The sequence below is a fragment of the Coturnix japonica genome, chromosome 8 (assembly GCF_054131305.1).
Source record: "Coturnix japonica strain WE chromosome 8, WE-NBRP24, whole genome shotgun sequence".
NCBI lineage: Eukaryota > Metazoa > Chordata > Aves > Galliformes > Phasianidae > Coturnix > Coturnix japonica.
Window position 1 is genome coordinate 27,563,265 of NC_140670.1, and position 17,470 is coordinate 27,580,734.

Sequence of the window (17,470 nt, forward strand, 5' to 3'; positions counted from 1 at the left end):
CTCACTCACCTGGAAAGTCCGCAATGATCCTGTAGGCACCACAACCAAAACCTCCTCCTGAAACCCAGAGAAAACACCAAACTCCTCAGCTTTCTGCCTCCCAGAAGGATGTGCTGAACCTGCTGAGAGCAGTGAGGGACAGAGCAGGAATAGCAGGGGAATGGCAGCACTCTGCCAGCAGCAGCTGGGCGCTGAGCTTCTGAGGGGATCGTGCACATGGGCTCCCAAGAAGAGGGGACAACGGGCCCTGGGGTTGCTGCTTCTTGTGCTTCCCTTTGGCTCCAGGCCATGCAACAAAAGCAACATCTGGCCAATAGTCTGCAGTAATTGCGTGTTTAGTCAGGCTGAATATTTATGCTGTCATCAAACAGCCTCGGAAGTAAGAAACCAAACAACTTCAACACTTGTTTTCCTGACAAGAGGCTTAAATAGCAGAAACTTCTGCTTCAAACAAAATGCTCTTCAATAGCAATTGATCGTAGGCTTTAAAATGTATTGGGGTAATTAACGAAGGAAGAAGGAAACAAAAAAGGAATAATCAAGAAAAACAAACACGCATCCAAATCATGTACTTCCAGGAAAAAATGCCTGCCATGCAGGCTGCTCTTGCACGATGCTTCAAGCAACAGCACATAAAAATAGCATTTGCTGGGTACAGACATCTTTCTGAATGTCAAGGCAGTGACTGCATTATTCAATATCAAGGCAGGTTGCCTAAGCTACGCATTCAGCTGTAGGTGTTGTGAATAATGCAGAAGGAAGATTTGAAGGCATGTGGCTGCCGGCTTCAGAAATAAGACCCTTCTTAGAGTGCTTCGAATCTCCTTTTGAAATCTAATGAGAGGAATTAGAGGTAAATTTGGAATCTTATTCTAAACATCAAATACTGGACTCGGGCACCATAAATTTTGTTCTGTTTTATATAGATAAAACTAAATGGCACAGATAAGTTACAGAAAATTAAGAAGTATGCTGGTATTTCCTTTTCAACCCTCTCATCTGAAAGCAAATTTAAGAGTGCATTTCAGTCGACGGGAAGAGGACTCTGAGAAAGGGCTCCTATAACAAATGAACCACTCTGGAACTGGAAAGACTTTATTTTGATTCCTTAGGAACTTTGTCACTTTTACGGCCGTTTTGATATGTTGTTTGGAATCTGGTTTTAGTGGTTGAGATTTTATAAGCATAACAGGAAATGAGTCTAAATGTAGTAAATCAAATGTAAAAATACTGCAGATAGATTTTGAAAGGCTGGTGAAAGTAAAGCCTTCTACATTCTCACAACACCGGTCCTTTACGAGCATCCTTATGTCCTGGATGAGCTCATCAACATGAGTCCTAAACAAGATTCACTGTTAAGTGTGGGTCAGGAAAGAACTTTCCTTCCCAGTAAATGAACATGATCTGGCTTAGGACATTGCAGGGGAGCACTAACACAAAGGAAGAACCTTTTTTCCAACTCTGAACCAGGCAATACTGCTAGGCTACCAAAGCATCCATCAGCATTAAACTCAAGCACCCAATCCAGCACTTCACAGGGCATTCCTATGGCTAGAGCTTGGGACAGACTTCTGTTTAAGTTTCCTCACAAGCACCTACTTGGGATCGACACCTCTCAAGCACATCAAGAACCATGATTTAATATAGTCTATTTTGCATCCACAGAGCACTTCTCCATGTGATCTCCAGAAAGCTGCGGCAGCAAACATTCAGTTCATCACACCAGCGGTTCAGACGCACAGTCATAAACTCCCCATACAAGAATAACAGCTGTCTGACCTCACTGCTTCTAACGGAGCTGCTGCATAGATGTTAGCCATTAGCATCGATGAAAAATTCATGTGAAAACAGAAGATCACTGCAGTGCCCTCTAAGGGCCGCACTCACATGTGGTGTGTGCTGAACAAATCCGTGGCCAGGCAGCAAAAGGAGCTCCCTGCTTCTGAAGTGTGACTATGAGGGTCTCAGCAAGGGGCTGATCAGGAAGCACTGAGAGTCATCAAGCTGGGAGCACTAGGCACAAAGACCTGGCAGGAATGTAGGCACTGGAATATTGCTTTTAATGCATCTGACAGCAAGATCTACAGATCTTATCACAGATACAGAGGTCAGCATGCCAAGTACCCTACAATGGTACCAGAGAAAGTTGCTATCAAACCATCTGTAAAACAGGGTGATGGTTTCATACTCCAAACATCCCTCTTAGATACTTTCTGGAACACAATTAAATGCGTAATATCTGATGTTTTTTATCATCTGCATAACTGTTATTTCAATCTCCACCTACATTCCAGTTGACAGCACTCTGACATCTTTAGTTCTGCTTATTGGTTAACATAGTAATAGCTTATGAGTTAATTTTATCACAGAGTCAACTGGCAGTTGCATGCTGAACAGCGTCTCCAACAGAAACACCACCTATACAAATGAACAGCTTGACAGGTCAAAATTCTACATACTCTACTTACGGCCTCTGCTCAAGAGAATACATTGAATCCCCAGGCAGCACATCTAGGTGCTGTTGTTCATAGCTGTGTTTTGCTGACTGCTTCACTGAATTAGGCATCTTCAAAACTGCAATGCTATTTGTAGTAAAAGTAACAATTGGAACTAAAATTAATTGGAATTAAAAATCTCCTGTACCAGGCTGATTGCATTGAATTTGGCAATGTAGAAGGGAAACAACTTGGAAAACTATCAACCCCAACAAGTCACATGAAAGACATCTCTCATTGTGCACCTGTGACACATAAAAATGTCATCACAGAAATAGAACATAGTTACCAGGTATATATTTACCTGGCTCTCCCCTAACTGCCTTCTGAAGCTTCCTGTGGTCCAAGGAAACAATAGAAAGAAAATGCAGGACACTGAAAGACAAACAGCATGATTGACGTGATGCTCCAAGTAAACTGCATCCAAAGGGAAAATTCAAAAGTAGGAGAATATTCAGCTTCCACAGGTTGACTACTTACAGGGAAACAGTCCTTTAGGTTCCAGGCAGGTACATGTCAGGTTAAGGTATTCTTTTTTGTAAGATGTCTGAGAAACTGTTTGGCGAATTTGTAACTACCACACAAACGTCAGTCCAAATCATTGAGATGAGAACAGAATGGATCAAAGGAACGGGCACCGCAGTGCGTGTTAGGATACATCTATCTCGCTCTGTATCTGGGAGGTAAAAGAGGTCACACACACATACACCTGTAGAGAGGAATTAAAGAAGCTTAAAGATCAGCTGAAGAAATGCTACGGAAGTCAGAGAGCAAATAAGAAATAGCTTGATCAGCTTTAAATGACACTACTTGGCATAAACAAGAGCATCTATACATCCTCCTAGGGCTGAGGAAACTGACTGCTCACTGGAATAAATCTTCATTAATCTCACTGACCTCCACTTTAACAACAAGGCAGCAGGACCCAAATGTTTTAGATATTTAATGGATATGAAAAATAACAAAAAACCCCTCTGACATTCATAAGAAATGCCCAGAGAATACCAAACAGGGTTTTTTACCATAATAAACATATTTTAGTAGGCCTTATGATCTTTGAAATGTAATGTACATTAATGTCATATAATTTCATTTTTGTTTCCAAGTATTCTCCAAAACAAAACAGCTAAATTATTACAGCTCCTTCACAGAGAGAAGTGTTAAAAATGTTCTTGAAACATAATCTACAAATGTAATTGATTTTGGTTCCTCCTCAGAACATAACTTTTAAAGAATAAATCTATGAGAGAAAATTATATATTGGACTACAAGTCCAAAGACGACCAGTGGGACTGCTTATTTTGGGAGACAAAGTACAGTAAAGCCAGCATATGAAGAAAAAATAGAAATATTGTGGAAGTGGATATTTTAGTGTGAATTCTCTGGTTAAAATATGTTCTTAGAAAACGTTCAAGAAGTTTCCAATAATAACACGTTTTTAAAAATTAAAGGGTGAGATCATCAGTCAGTCACTATGAGCAATTTGTCTGCTTTAGGTTGAAATGTCCAAAATGAATAATATCCTGAGTAGTATCAATATCGCCTTAAAATCTTAATGTGCCACTAATCCCTGCAATCCCGCCCTAATCACTGAAAGGCTGACAATTCTGTAAGATGATACCAATCTATTGCTTGCTATAAACTCTTTCTAAAGGGAGATATCAATATCAGTTCTGGAAGATTTCTGAACAGGAAGCCTACTATGCAAAAACAAAGGCTACCAATTAGTAAGTCACATTATTTCTGCAAAGGTAAATAATTACTATGAGCGATTAAGAAGTTAAACTAGAAAATAATATGAAGATATGACTCTTCTTAAGAAAAATGGTTCAACTTATGCAGGACTAATATCTCTGAGACAGCTTCTATAAATGGATGCTGAAATAATTACAAAGGCTACATAAAAAAACAGAAACAAAAATAAACCGTTTCCTGTATTTACACAAATGTAAACAAGAACACTGTCTGCCTCTGACCTCACAATTCAATAACAGATAAAGAAAGATGGCAGAGCTCCACTGGCTTACAAACGAAATAGGAAGTGGTAATTCAAAACTGGCTTTGATGATACATAAAGCTGCGCGTTGGAGAACATTGATATTTGTCCAATTTCATTTAAGTATAACAAACTGCACCAAAATCATTAAGCTGGAGCATACAATGCATGAAACATCCTTCCTCTTAATAAGTCTGTTGAATTTGCTTTTGGTCTTTTCAATAATGATTTATTATTTTGGTCTTCTTTGCCAGCAGAAAAGAATGTTGTTGACATTCCTCTAAGTGTTTAGGCTAAATTATTGCTAAACTGCTTTAGTCTCGTAATTCAATATACCAAGAATTTGTTCAAGAGAAAAACTGATTCTTCCTTAAACGATGCCTCTTTTTTAAACTTAATGTCTATGACATTGTTTTAATGCCTCAAAGAAACAATCCTTTAATCATGTTAGTTTGCTTTTTCATTGCAAAAGAAGAATCCTGTAATACTGATCCTATTAGATGTAATAAAAGATCTGGATCTGGTTTCCATTTCTTTGTGAATATTATAATTTAGGAAAAAATACAACCAGTTGTTTTAATATACTCTGCGTGCATGTGTATCTTATAAAACTAGGATTTTCACTGACCGCAAAAATATGCCTTGCCTTTTAGTACTTAAGGCATGGTGGCAAGCTGTGATCACAGCTTCTTTCAGCTGGATTTAAAGTCTTTTCGAATTAATGGAAGCTCTCCCATTGGTTTCGGTCATTTTAGAACAAACACTGAAGTTAAGTGACAGCTGTCCCCGTATCCACAGACAATATAAAAGCAGACATAATGTTTCTGATGCAGATATTCTTGAGCTCACACTTCATGAATCTGTGCCGTTTTGCAGAAAACAGCATATAGCTCATCTATAGCATCAGACCTCACACAGTTTAAATTCAGATGTTTTAGTAGGTCTGCCACACAATAGGATTATTTTTTTAAGAAAGCATGAGGACAGAACATGCTGAGAAGGGGACAAGATTGTTTTCAGGATCATGCAACACCAGCAGATCTCAGCAAGGACATCTGGAAACCCAAACATATCAAATGCACAGAGACTATTAATGCGTTCACACCTTGGATTATCATTGTTCACCCAAGGTCTCCTGTGTCTGAAACAACAGGCAGTAAAAGTTCAGCAGAAAAAGTGTGTCATGTGGATTTTAAGCAAACCCAACGTGAAAAGCATCACCAAAGAAAGCTGTATTTAAACTTTCATGTGAAAAGAAGTACTCGACGCTGTTTATAAATAGTGAAATATGTGCAAAAATACTTTTAAAACCCATTTGACATCTCTCTTCCAAAGGACTGTATTTTTGGCTCTGTCCATATTTTTAATCTTTTGCCTTAAGCTTGAATATGGCTGCACTATTATTTAGACAGCAGTGACATTTTTACTAATATAAAGAATAGCCAATTTCAATTTTTCCTGTACAAAACTATTGCCACTAAAGTATAATTTCATGTGGTGCTCAGCGTAGGCCCAACCCTCCTCCTGAAGAATCTTTGTGCCAAAGAAATGCAAAAGAGGAGACAAGCCTACATCATACCACATGGCTTACTAACGTAATTCTCGTTCTTGCATAAAGCCGGCCTTCAGATTGCATGACTTCAATAAAAGAAGACAGTAAACAAACAGTGGGTACGAAGGCATTGCTCAAGAAACAGGAGCACATGGTAGGGAACATACTATGAGGAGTGTCTGCCGAAAGAGAGAAATAAGCATGAGGAGATAAGAATAGCGTTTTCTAAAACAAGGTCACTGCAGAAGAAGTTTCAGATTCCAGTCTCCGTTTATAGCCTTTGGTGTCAAGCTGTCCGAGAATAGTTCCAGAAAGACTGACGCTGTAAAAGTAAATTTTCTCTGTCATCCTTTTTCTCACCCGAGGTGCTATCTGTCAAGACCTATAAACTTCACTGTAGATATATTATGTTAATAAGACATGAAATACTGTATATACCTACAGGGAAAATAGAGTGCTTGTATCAGATACGTTTTCCTGTTCACTGATGCAAGATCTGAGGGGCATTTTCTGCAGATAAATGAGTCTGAAATAACAATTTAAAACTGTATTTCCAGTTGTAAACTGACTATGTAGACAATAGACACATAAGCAATCCAAACACTGCCATGAAGACTATAGTCAGCCTTCCATGTTCAAACTTCAGTGCTAGATTCTTAATTACTGCAAAAGCAGGCTCTCATCATCTCAGTTTTGCACCTGAGGTAACTCAAACAAGGTATTTTACAGTCAGTGTTTCACAGGAATCCACAATTCATTTCCTGTAGCACTGCACATGTATAGCAAATACCCAGTATCTCTGCAAACGTAAGCCAAGGAAAATAATAATTCAGAAGGACTCTCTAGCTCTGATTAATTTTGATTCTCAAACCATTTAACATACTGCTACTTTCTATGAGATGCAGCTGATTAATGTCTGAAAGAGCAAATAGCGAACAGAGCCTTCAGAGTCAGCCAGGTGCTTTGACTTCCCAGTTCAGTCAGGCACCTATTCCTCCATGAAAATCACAGCAGATAACTGTGAAGATGTTTACCAAAGCCAGCTGGAAAACTGTCTCAATTTCTAGGTCCTTTGACAGCCTCATTGGAACAAGTGTTTTACCCTGTAATACGTTTTTGTATATCTACACATTTTGAGAGAGTTTGTGAGATTTTATACCCTGCTTGCAATTGTGAGGATTTTGGCTGGAATGATTATTAAGTTTGCCTTGTTAGAATGGCAACTTCCTACAAGTATTTGAAACTGCAAGAACATACAGTTCTAAGGATTTAGAGATACTAAGGACATACAATTACTATGGATGGAGAAGGGACACACTTGCACTTACAGAAGAAATTTTTTCTCTTATGTGTGAACAAATTTTACGTGGATACCTGCTGTAATTTCCTGATTGTGGTACAGTTAATAGACAAAACAATTATAGGTGAGTAGCCACTAACACAGTTCCTTTCAAGTCACTACTAAGCCTCACTGTTAAGGCTCTTTGGTTTGTAATGCCTCCAGATTTGGTTAGTCCCAGTCAACCAATGCAGCAGCAGTGGGCCGGCCTCTCCCTAGGCTCTTGCTCACCCTTCAGGGACTACTGTGCTCTTGTAGTGATATCTCTAAACCTGTACGTTTCTGTACCTGGGTTACTGCTAACTGGAAGAGGCTGATATTCTGATATTGCTTTATTGCTAGTAAGCTGCCTGCAGCTTCAGCCCCAGCTGATGCTTTGGGATCTGAAATGGGATTTTTAAAGTGAGTTCCAATGTTTTCAGTGTTAATGTCTTGTGATCTTTTCAGATGCTTTGAGCGTGCTTAAGTCAAAAGGTGATGAGCTCTACAGATGTGCACACTGGAAGAAACAGGTACCTTTCTTCCCTTGCTTTCAGACAGTGTCTTGATAGTGTGATGAAGTTTCTCTTGCAAGGGAGATACAGAAGAGGCCTTTTGAACACCTTCATGTGAATTATGTTATTTGTCTCAAAAGAGCACAATGTAAGCCTGTAAAGCATTTCAAATTTCAAAGGCCTACTGATGACACTGAGACTGCAGTGTAGCATAATACGAAATACACATTTAGGTATTGCAAAAATGCCAGATTACATATATTTGTACGTATACAGAAGCCCCTAAATTGAATAGATTTATGATACAAAGCTGAAGTGAAATGTGGATTTATATTGAAAAGTAACAAAGGGGGAACAAGGGCATGTGGGTTTGCAGAACAAGACAAAAAATTTGATCACAACTTCATACCTGTTTGCATAACAGCCATCCTCACAAACCAGCAGACACGACCTATAAAACTCTGCTACAAAGGCCCAAATGAAACTCTTTGCAGACTTTCATCAGTAAAAGATCCTCAATCTTTCCTACACAAATCAATAAACTCTTCAGGAAAACCTATGAGAATAGAAAAATACGTTGTGATCAAAAGATCAAATATGTAAAAGATGCAAGTTAAACACATGCCAATGAGGTCAAGGAGCTCTAACTCCTTGTATCTAATCCCTTGAGGTCCAGAGAAGGGAAGGGTAAGGCTATCACCCTGTGCTCTTGCAGTTACATCACCTTCTGCAGTTTGAAGTCCTCCAGACAGATGATTTCAAAATCATGCTGGATTCAGACTGTTCAGGACTTTGAACACTTGAATCCATCTCTTTAAATAAGACAGCAGCCACTTTCCACAGCAGCCAAAGTCTCCAGTGATTGCAGTGCATTACTCAAGATAGCACGTACTACACTAATCTACTCCAGAGGTGACAGAGGCACAGAAAGCTGTGTAAGGCCAGCATCTAAAAGGAAAGGTTGCAGGCTCTTGAGCAAACACAGATGACAAAAGCATTCCTGGCAGCTGCTGCTATCTAAGCATTCTGAAACACCCAAGGACATATTCAGAATGGCACAATATCATCTTCAGAAACTCCACTCTCATTATCTAGTTTGTTTGTGCAACGCTTGTTTTGTCCTTTGACTAACCTGTATGACCCTCTTTAAAGCCAATGGAAGTTAAACACACTCAGGTGCGAACAAAATGGAAATCCACTCCTTACAGAACAACAGTATGCTGACTTGACAGACAAACCTGAACTCAGTAACATTCTTAAATAAACATTAATTTGATTACCACAGATCCAATTAGGAACCAAAACCAGAACAACCAATGTGTTGGTGAGGAACAGGGCATGTCTTAGAAACAAAACTACACACAAGATCAAATGGAAGAACAATCACAAGGATCTAAAAGAAAAGCTGAACCAACCGATCAGAGAGAATAAGTTTACAACCATGTCCCCACGTTTCACAAGGGCAAGATGCCACACTGCTCAGCCTGTTTGCCCAAAGGCCTGAATTTTAAAGCAAATCTGCATTTTTAGTTTTCCTTTCCTACTTCTGTGCAAATGAAGTAGGCCTCGTTCAGTGAGCTCTATAAAACACATAAGCATTCAGTGACAAAATGTTCAGATCTTTTCAATGTTGCTCACACCGTGTTTGCTTTTTGATCATCCCCATGCATGGTGTACAACAAGCAAAACAATAAAAATAAAAATGACAAGAACTGCAGAAATACACAGTCAGTGCTCAGCACATAGCTCACATGGATGGAAAAGCATCTGTCCTGACAGCTTCATTTTCAGATCTTACTGATTAATGGTTTTATTTAAAATTATTCAGCTATTGATACCATTTCTGATACCATTCTTCTTCTTCGTTTATTTTCAGCATTAGGATGTACAACAGTTACATGCTGCCTGGAATTAGGTTTAAAGAAAATCAGAAGATGTGCCATAGAACATGCAATATAGAGTCATAGAATCATGGATCACTTGAGTTGGAAGAGACTCTAACAAGTCATCTAGTCCAACTCCCCAGAATATGACCCAAAAATGTGGCCAAAACTTACATTGAATGGCTACCACAAAATATAGCAGTGCTATCTTGTGCCATACTTTCATAGCAGCTGATATTTTATCCTGTTTAATTTTGATTGTTTCCCTTGATTAAGATAATAATAGAAATTTGTCACCCCAATTACATATATCAGCAGTTTATAGGACCTTGGGAAGTAAGAAAAAGGACACAGCTGTCCTGTGGGACAGAAACTGCTTATCCTTCTACTGAAATGAAAGTGTCAGCTCAGAAACACACCAGGAAGGTGCCCGCTGTTTTTGCCTCCTCCAAACTCTACCTCTAATAGACTATGAACAATTTGTATTTAACACTAAGGGATGAATGAAGAGTCTCCAGCACCATGAGTTGGAAAATTCTGACCTTTCTAAGCCAAGCCAGGAAATTGCAGATGTCTAATATACAAACTTTTTCTTAAGCTGTCCTTCTGGCTCATTTCCCCAAAAGAATTTACAGGTTACTGGGAATCACGCTGTTCTTTAAATCTCTTGCTGGAACTGCTGCTATTTTCACGCTACTCCATTATTTGTTGAGCTACATTAAGATGACTTAGAAATTGAGAAAAGGATTAAATCCTGGTTGCTAATCTTTAAAATTATAACAAAGTCTAATGACAAGTTGGAGGGAATTCAGAGAGAAGTAAAAATGACTAAGATGCTTGAGCAGTACATATTTACTTCAGAAAGCAGTGGTTAACAAACATGGGTGTAACCAACATTACCAACCTTTAACAAGATTATGAGAAAAACGGAGTCTCATTCAGAGTAATGTGAGATAATTGTTACTACAACATTAAAAGCATAACGAAACGAAAGGACAAAAAGGAGCATTTATAGTAAATACCAGGGAGTATTTTAAAATTGTAAATCTTAACAGCAAGTATCAAAAGGTGTCACAGATGGACAGAACTTTCTGGTCTTAGAGAACAGCTTCATGGTGACCTTTTCAGCTGGTTCAGATGCGTTCAGCCTTTCCATCCTAACACGTCACATGTCTGCTGCCAGAGGCAGGACAATGCCATTTGCTGTGCTCTCCTGGCACGCTGCAGCTAACCAGAGTGTGACCCAGCTGCTGGAAGATCTGGTTTTATTGCATTTATTGCCCACGGGCCCAGTGCTGCTTTATGTCTGTATATGTACAGTTTTGAATGGGTTGCAGCAAGGCAAAGTCAGTGTTCTTTGCAAATACTGGTCATACTTAACTGCAATTGTGCAAGTTCTTCAATTAAGATCAATGCTTAAAGAAGTGTCTGTAAAACCACAATGTGAGAATTCTCCTATGGCTCCTAGAAAAAGATAATCTCAAAAAATCTTTTAAAACTGCAGCCAGAATGAGCAGCATGCCTCGGAAACTGCCCTCACTTAGCTCTGTAATAACAAAGGCTGAACAGGCCTCAAGCTAATCGCCTGCCATTCAAAACAGAGAAGAGAAGGAGACCCAATTCAGGATTTTGTTTTAACCCTAATCCATCAGAACTCAACTATCAGAGCACAGTGTGATACTCATCCCTCACACTTCGGAAGAAAGAAGAATTTCAACATGCGTGGCAAAAGCCATTGCATTTTTGCTTCTGCAATTGTTTTAAAGGCATGCTGTGGATTATGGATAGTGGTGCACTGGAACAAACAAACAGGGTATTTTTCTTTTACAACCTTTCTTTTTTTTTTTTCTTTATAAGAAGAGCCAGGACCATTGCCGGGGTGCTTGACTTGGCAGTTCATGAGCAAGACAAAAGGCCACATACAAAAACTTCTAGAAAATTCTGTTTAGCAGTTATTATTAATTTATGTGAAAGAAAGATCAGGTTCCATGCACTCAATCCACTCACTTTCTTCTAATCTGTCAGTGAGTTAATTGCTGCTTCTTTCTTTACCTCAGGAGAGGCTCCAGCCTAAGACAAAACTCGAGTGCCCACCTTTTCAAAGAGACACATATATGGACCCAGAATTCTCCATGTGACCTTTCAAAGGTCATTCTGCAGGGCTCCTTGCAACACAAATAAGAACTGGGATCTTTCTTTGCTGTCCCTGGATATAAGGTTTATCAAGCCCTAAATTCATGAAGTACAACAGTTTTAATATTGGCTTAATTGGGATTAGAAACATTAAGTTATATTTGGCATTCAAAGACGATGCATTTTCCCAAGGTCATGGTATTAGGAATCTAGAAGAAGCTATAACCTCTTCAGTTTCTTATGCTCCTGGGTTTATTTGAAATATGCTTGAGTTGTTTTTCAAAACATTTATTTCTGGGTATATTTAACCAGATCCTTGGGAAAATCCTCCTTGTGCTAAAATTAGAATTCCACGATGCTAAAGACAAAAGTTACTGTAACACTATGGCAAAGCATGATATGCGAGGCGGTTCTTCAGATTGGTTCAGCAGACTCCTGTCTTTATCCTACAGTACACTGCCATCGTGTGGTTCAACTCACCAAGCACAATACCCATTAAAATAAACCCATGCAACACTCCCAGGACGCATACAAAAATCTCTCATTGCTTTAATTCCTATAAAGCCGTTCCTATGCCAGCGTTATATTTTCATGGAATTTCCACCGTTCATTTAAGAAAAACAGAAAAAAAGAAACAATGTGATTCTTTCTTCAAATTAATAAGTTAAATATTTCTATTAACTTCCTTCAAAATACACTATATTTTGTTTCCTTGACTGTAATAGTGGATTATTGCTAATTTAAAACACTTCCAACCTCTCTCTCTTTTTATTTCTTAATCCAAAAGAGATTCTCGGACTCACTGTATTCTTATCACCCTGCTATTCTGCTGTGATATCCTCTGCACACCTGACAATACTGAATGTACCAGTTCTGCTTATCAATACATCATACATTTTGTTGTCTCGCTGAAAATAAGGAATAACTTAAATATCCCTCTGGCCAATTAAAATCAGCTGTTTTTAACAGATATTCCAGCTTTAAACACAATTAATCAGGCTTCAGAACGTAAGGAAGTCAGTGCTAGCCAGAGAATTGAGAAGTCATACATAGCACTCATGATCCCTTTTAGGAATTTGACTCAGACATGGTAGGCTACCACAGGTATGGCCTCAGAGCTGTAATTGCACCATGGGAAGCAACAGCTTGTTTAAAAAGACTGGTTTTATTTTTATTCACAAGGACTGCAGCAGCATCTCTAAGCAACACTCCATCTTCTACTTTCAAATAAGGAACAACTTGCCTATAGATGATGAGTTCAAAGCTCATACTAGGTACTTCTTATAGCATGTAAATGGGGGAAGACCCCATTGTTAGCACTCTTACATTATGTACTGGAACGTAGTAATACAGAACTTTCTAATCTAAATCAAAACGATCAAAAATCAAATCTTTTTTCCTCCTGCCATGTATATGCACACACATATAGAGAGAAATGTACAAAACTCATATGTGTAAGTTTGTATATACATGTGCACATTTAAATTTACGTTACCATTGAAACTAAAAGGAAACTGCATATTCATAGCATAGCCCTCACTGTCATTCTGGGAGCACAGGTACACTGAAATATCCCACAGGTAATTAAATGTTATTCATCATACATTGTATTACACGCTTCTTATAATTTTCCATGAAACACAGTTCATTGAGAAGTTTTTCCCATCCTTCCCACCCCTAGTTGTTTGTTTCCCCTCCTGTGTCCCTTTTTGCACGCACTGATTGCATCTGGACACAGTAATCCAGACGAGGGCGTGCTATTGCTTTGTATGGCGATCAGCCATCCTGCAGCTGAAGCCCTTTCTCTGTGGGGAGGGGGGGAAGAACCAGGGCGCTGTACAACAGCATAAGATCAGCAGTACACATACCACACACACGCAAAGAGAGGCAAGCGAGCAAACTATGCCTCATGAGCTCCTGGTAAGGCTGAGGGCTCACTGTAACCCATCAAGACCTGGAACCTGGCTGGTCTCTCACCCTTCCTGTGGCCTCCCCAAGGCTCTGTCCTCTCTCTTCCAACCCACACTTAGTGATACACTTGAACCAGTTTCTACCAAAGAACAGCTCTCCTGTCACTCATGGAGAAGGTTGTTCAAAACTGGACACCCTGCAGCCACATCAACATGAAGAACAGATGCCAAAATGAGAGAGAAGATGTGTCCTGAAATACTACAAACCTTCTGGGACATCAATTAATGTAGAACACTTAATTTGAAGCCCTATAGAAAACATCTACAAACTTCGCATTTTCTAGAAATACTATGATTCAATTAATAAATCAGGAATGGAAGAAAACATCCCTCTGAATAAAACAGAAATCTTTTTGTTTACCATCTTTCCTACATTCAAACAGTATTTTTCAAGAGGAAAAACAATCCATGGAAATAAGGAAAGGTTCAGAAACTGCTGGGAGATGTATGCTTGCTTAGAATGCAGCAAAACAATATTCAGACCATCAAGTGATGAAAATAAAGTATAAAACAACAGTTGGAAAAGTATATTTCAAGAAAATTGTGATGTATATGAATGTTTCTTTAAATATATTTTTGGTTATATTCTTAACTGCTACATAGCTATATTTAGACAGAAATAAAAATTAGAGGTGTTTTTCATATTTACATGTTATTACATTTGTATTACTTCCTCTTAAGGTAAGGACATTCCCAAGCTGGAATAACTATCACATCTTCTACCTTCTGCTGCTGCCTTATCAAAGACAAGAGGAGCTTTGCAGCTCTGGGCAAAGGGAAGGATCTTAGAACTTCCTGGTAAAAGTCAGGTATTAATAGCTAGATACAACTTTCGACAACTTCTGGTCAAAAACTCCATTTTTTAAGAATGAATTTCCTGTCTCAGTCATTGAAACATTACTGTGTATTGTTAAATAGTTATTTCATTCCACGATATTTTATTCCAGAAGACCTGCGTTTCAACACTTGTATCTGCAACATAACTTGTGAAGTCCTCCAAGCTCCTTTTCAAATAAATTATATCACAGATTTAAGACAATCGAGTTGTGATAAAACACATAGCAGAGATAGCATAGTCAGTTGTATCTGGCCAATGAAAAATCATTATTTCTTCCACAATATTCAGCAGGTTCTGCAATTGTTCTCTCAACAGGAGACAAAATGTTAGGTTACAGAACCCTTAAAATTCCCTGCTGGATCTCACAGAATCTGCAAGTCCCACCCTGCAGGGAATGCCACTTTCCAGCAGTCTCTACACATTCCCTGAAAGAGTTCAAATTCTTTACACCAATTGAACGCATTTCTCGTCTCGTTTGAATGGCAGACTGAATGGAGACACTTGAGAGTTCTTGGTCGCAGACATTCTAATTGATCTCTTGGCTGCAGTATACTGTAATTTATATGGAAATATGCATTTCTCTGTGTAGGCTGTCCTGCAGTGGACTAAGCATAGTCATGTCACCTAACAAGAGTGCATTATGAACCATAATTTTCCCTGTTCAAATTATATCTCTCAACTTATGAGGTACATGAAGAACCTTTCCACATACACACACACAGGAGAGAACCTGTCAAAACATGTAGCTTTGATAACATTGACTCAAAAACTGAATGCTTAACAAGAAGTCTCTATGAAATAAATAGGGAAGAGGTAAAAAATCATGCTTTCTTAGACTAAAGTGTTTTCCTCACTATCTGTAAGACAAATTTAGCTGTGGCATTTGCACCGCAAATCTCATTAGGTAGGCTGGTAAGTTATGCAGGCAGAAACAGACTTCTAAGGATTGTTCTGCAAAGAGGGGGGAATTGGCAGCACACAAAGCACTTCCCTTCCCACTCCCTGTGCTGTGGGATCTGGTGAATCCCCAGCTGTGCTATAAAGCAGACCTGTCAAGTCTCATGCACTGACTCATTCTTTTGTATTGCACTCTGTCACTGCCAGAGTTGCACATTTTTATACAGCAGTGCCATGGCCCTCTCCCACTTTTGGATCCCACACATCAGACGCAGGTGGTCAGTCTGATCTGTGATTATCTGACCAGCTGCATCTGATGTGTGGGTCAAGGAGCAAAAGAAAGGTCATAGTACTGGCACTGCAGCTGTGGAATATGTGTTTAGCAGAACCCAGTGCTGACAAGAGCCCTGCTAGAAGGCATGCTCCCTTCTTAAAGCTGAGTGCTCCAGGACTCAGTTTTTTTGATGACTGGACAGATGCTTATCACCTAAATTTGCACAGAAATGGGTGCCCAGCACATGAAATTTCGCATCTGAAGATTAGAGACCTGAGAGGTTTGTAATTTAAGTTTTGTTTCTTCATGAGGTTTTTGCATTTTTGCAAGAAAACACAATAGGATGAGAACTTGAAGATCTAGTCAGTATTTCTTCAAAAATGATTTTGTTGACATTACTTTTTCCCATATGCTACTGATCAGCCCTTAAAGAAATAAATACAATCACATGAATTCTGTTTTTTTTCTCTCCCCTTAATTTACAAAATCTAAAGGCAATGAGGAAGTACTTATGGAGAAGGTAATACTTGTGAACTGACTTATGCCTACTTTTAAGTCTCTTTGTAGCAATCCAAAATTACATTTCATAAATACATGTTTATATGCAGCTTCTTAAAATGAAAAGGTGACTGAGGTCTTAAATATTATCCACCCAAAAAAGCACTGTAAACATTTCAGCCACTCTAAGTGGAAAAGGTTGGTGAGTGGCATATTAAAAGCCTTAAGGCTGCAGCTATTTATGAACTCTAATTTTCTAGATTATTCCATATGTTTACCTCCCTTCCTCATCATCATATCCCCCACTGCTTTTCACTGCAGGCACAATTTTGGTTATTTCTAACATTTCTTTCTCTGATCTGACATTTCATCACCTTTAGAGCTACATTAAGAAAAACTAAGAACAGAGGAATACCTCTATGCAGAGAGTCTCCCTATGGTCATGTGTACCATCCATTCCACACTGATGGATGCAGCAAGCTTCTTTTGATGCACACGATCTTCTGTAGGAGTCCCATGGAATAACTCTATATAAACAAGGGGATAATACATTAGGATAATCATTTTCCTCACAAATACAACCAAAAAAAAAGTAAAGCAAAACAAGGCTGGAAAAAAATAAATGGTTCTTTTAAATGTTCTTTAAGGCATTAACTATTTTATCTCTCCCTGTAAACGAAACCCACAGATTGAACAGTCACTCCTACTGTACTGGCTCTTTAACAGTAATATGCAATTGCATTTGTTCTTTATGTCCTGAACTTTAAGCAACTGCTAGGCTAGAACATCTTAATGTATTTTTTGTTTTAATTTCATTACATCTAGAGACGTAGGACATATACAGTCCATATTATCCCAAGTAATCAAATAAAATTCAAATGCTGTTTTGTATGTGATTGTGGACCAATCCCAGGCAGATATGCTATTTAAAACATAAAGTACTAATTCATGCCAGAACCTTTTAAACAAAATGCAAATCTTACTCTCTATCATACAAGGTAGCCAGCACTGGCAATGAGTTGCAGAAAAAGAATCAAACATTAAAATTTAAAGTCAAGTAGGAATCAATATCCCACCTGTATGTTAGAAAACTGTGAGAGA

The 17,470-nt window shown here is 38.6% G+C and overlaps 1 protein-coding gene across 1 annotated transcript in view; it reads right to left on the reverse strand.

The window, feature by feature from the left end:
• The window catches only part of HSPA12A (heat shock protein family A (Hsp70) member 12A), a 66,405-nt gene extending 49,514 nt beyond the window's left edge, over positions 1-16,891 (reverse strand). The window contains exon 1 of the mRNA XM_085555302.1: positions 16,785-16,891. The gene's annotated coding sequence lies outside the window, so the exon portion shown is untranslated. The remainder of the gene's footprint in view (positions 1-16,784) is intronic.
• Positions 16,892-17,470: the final 579 nt, after the last annotated feature.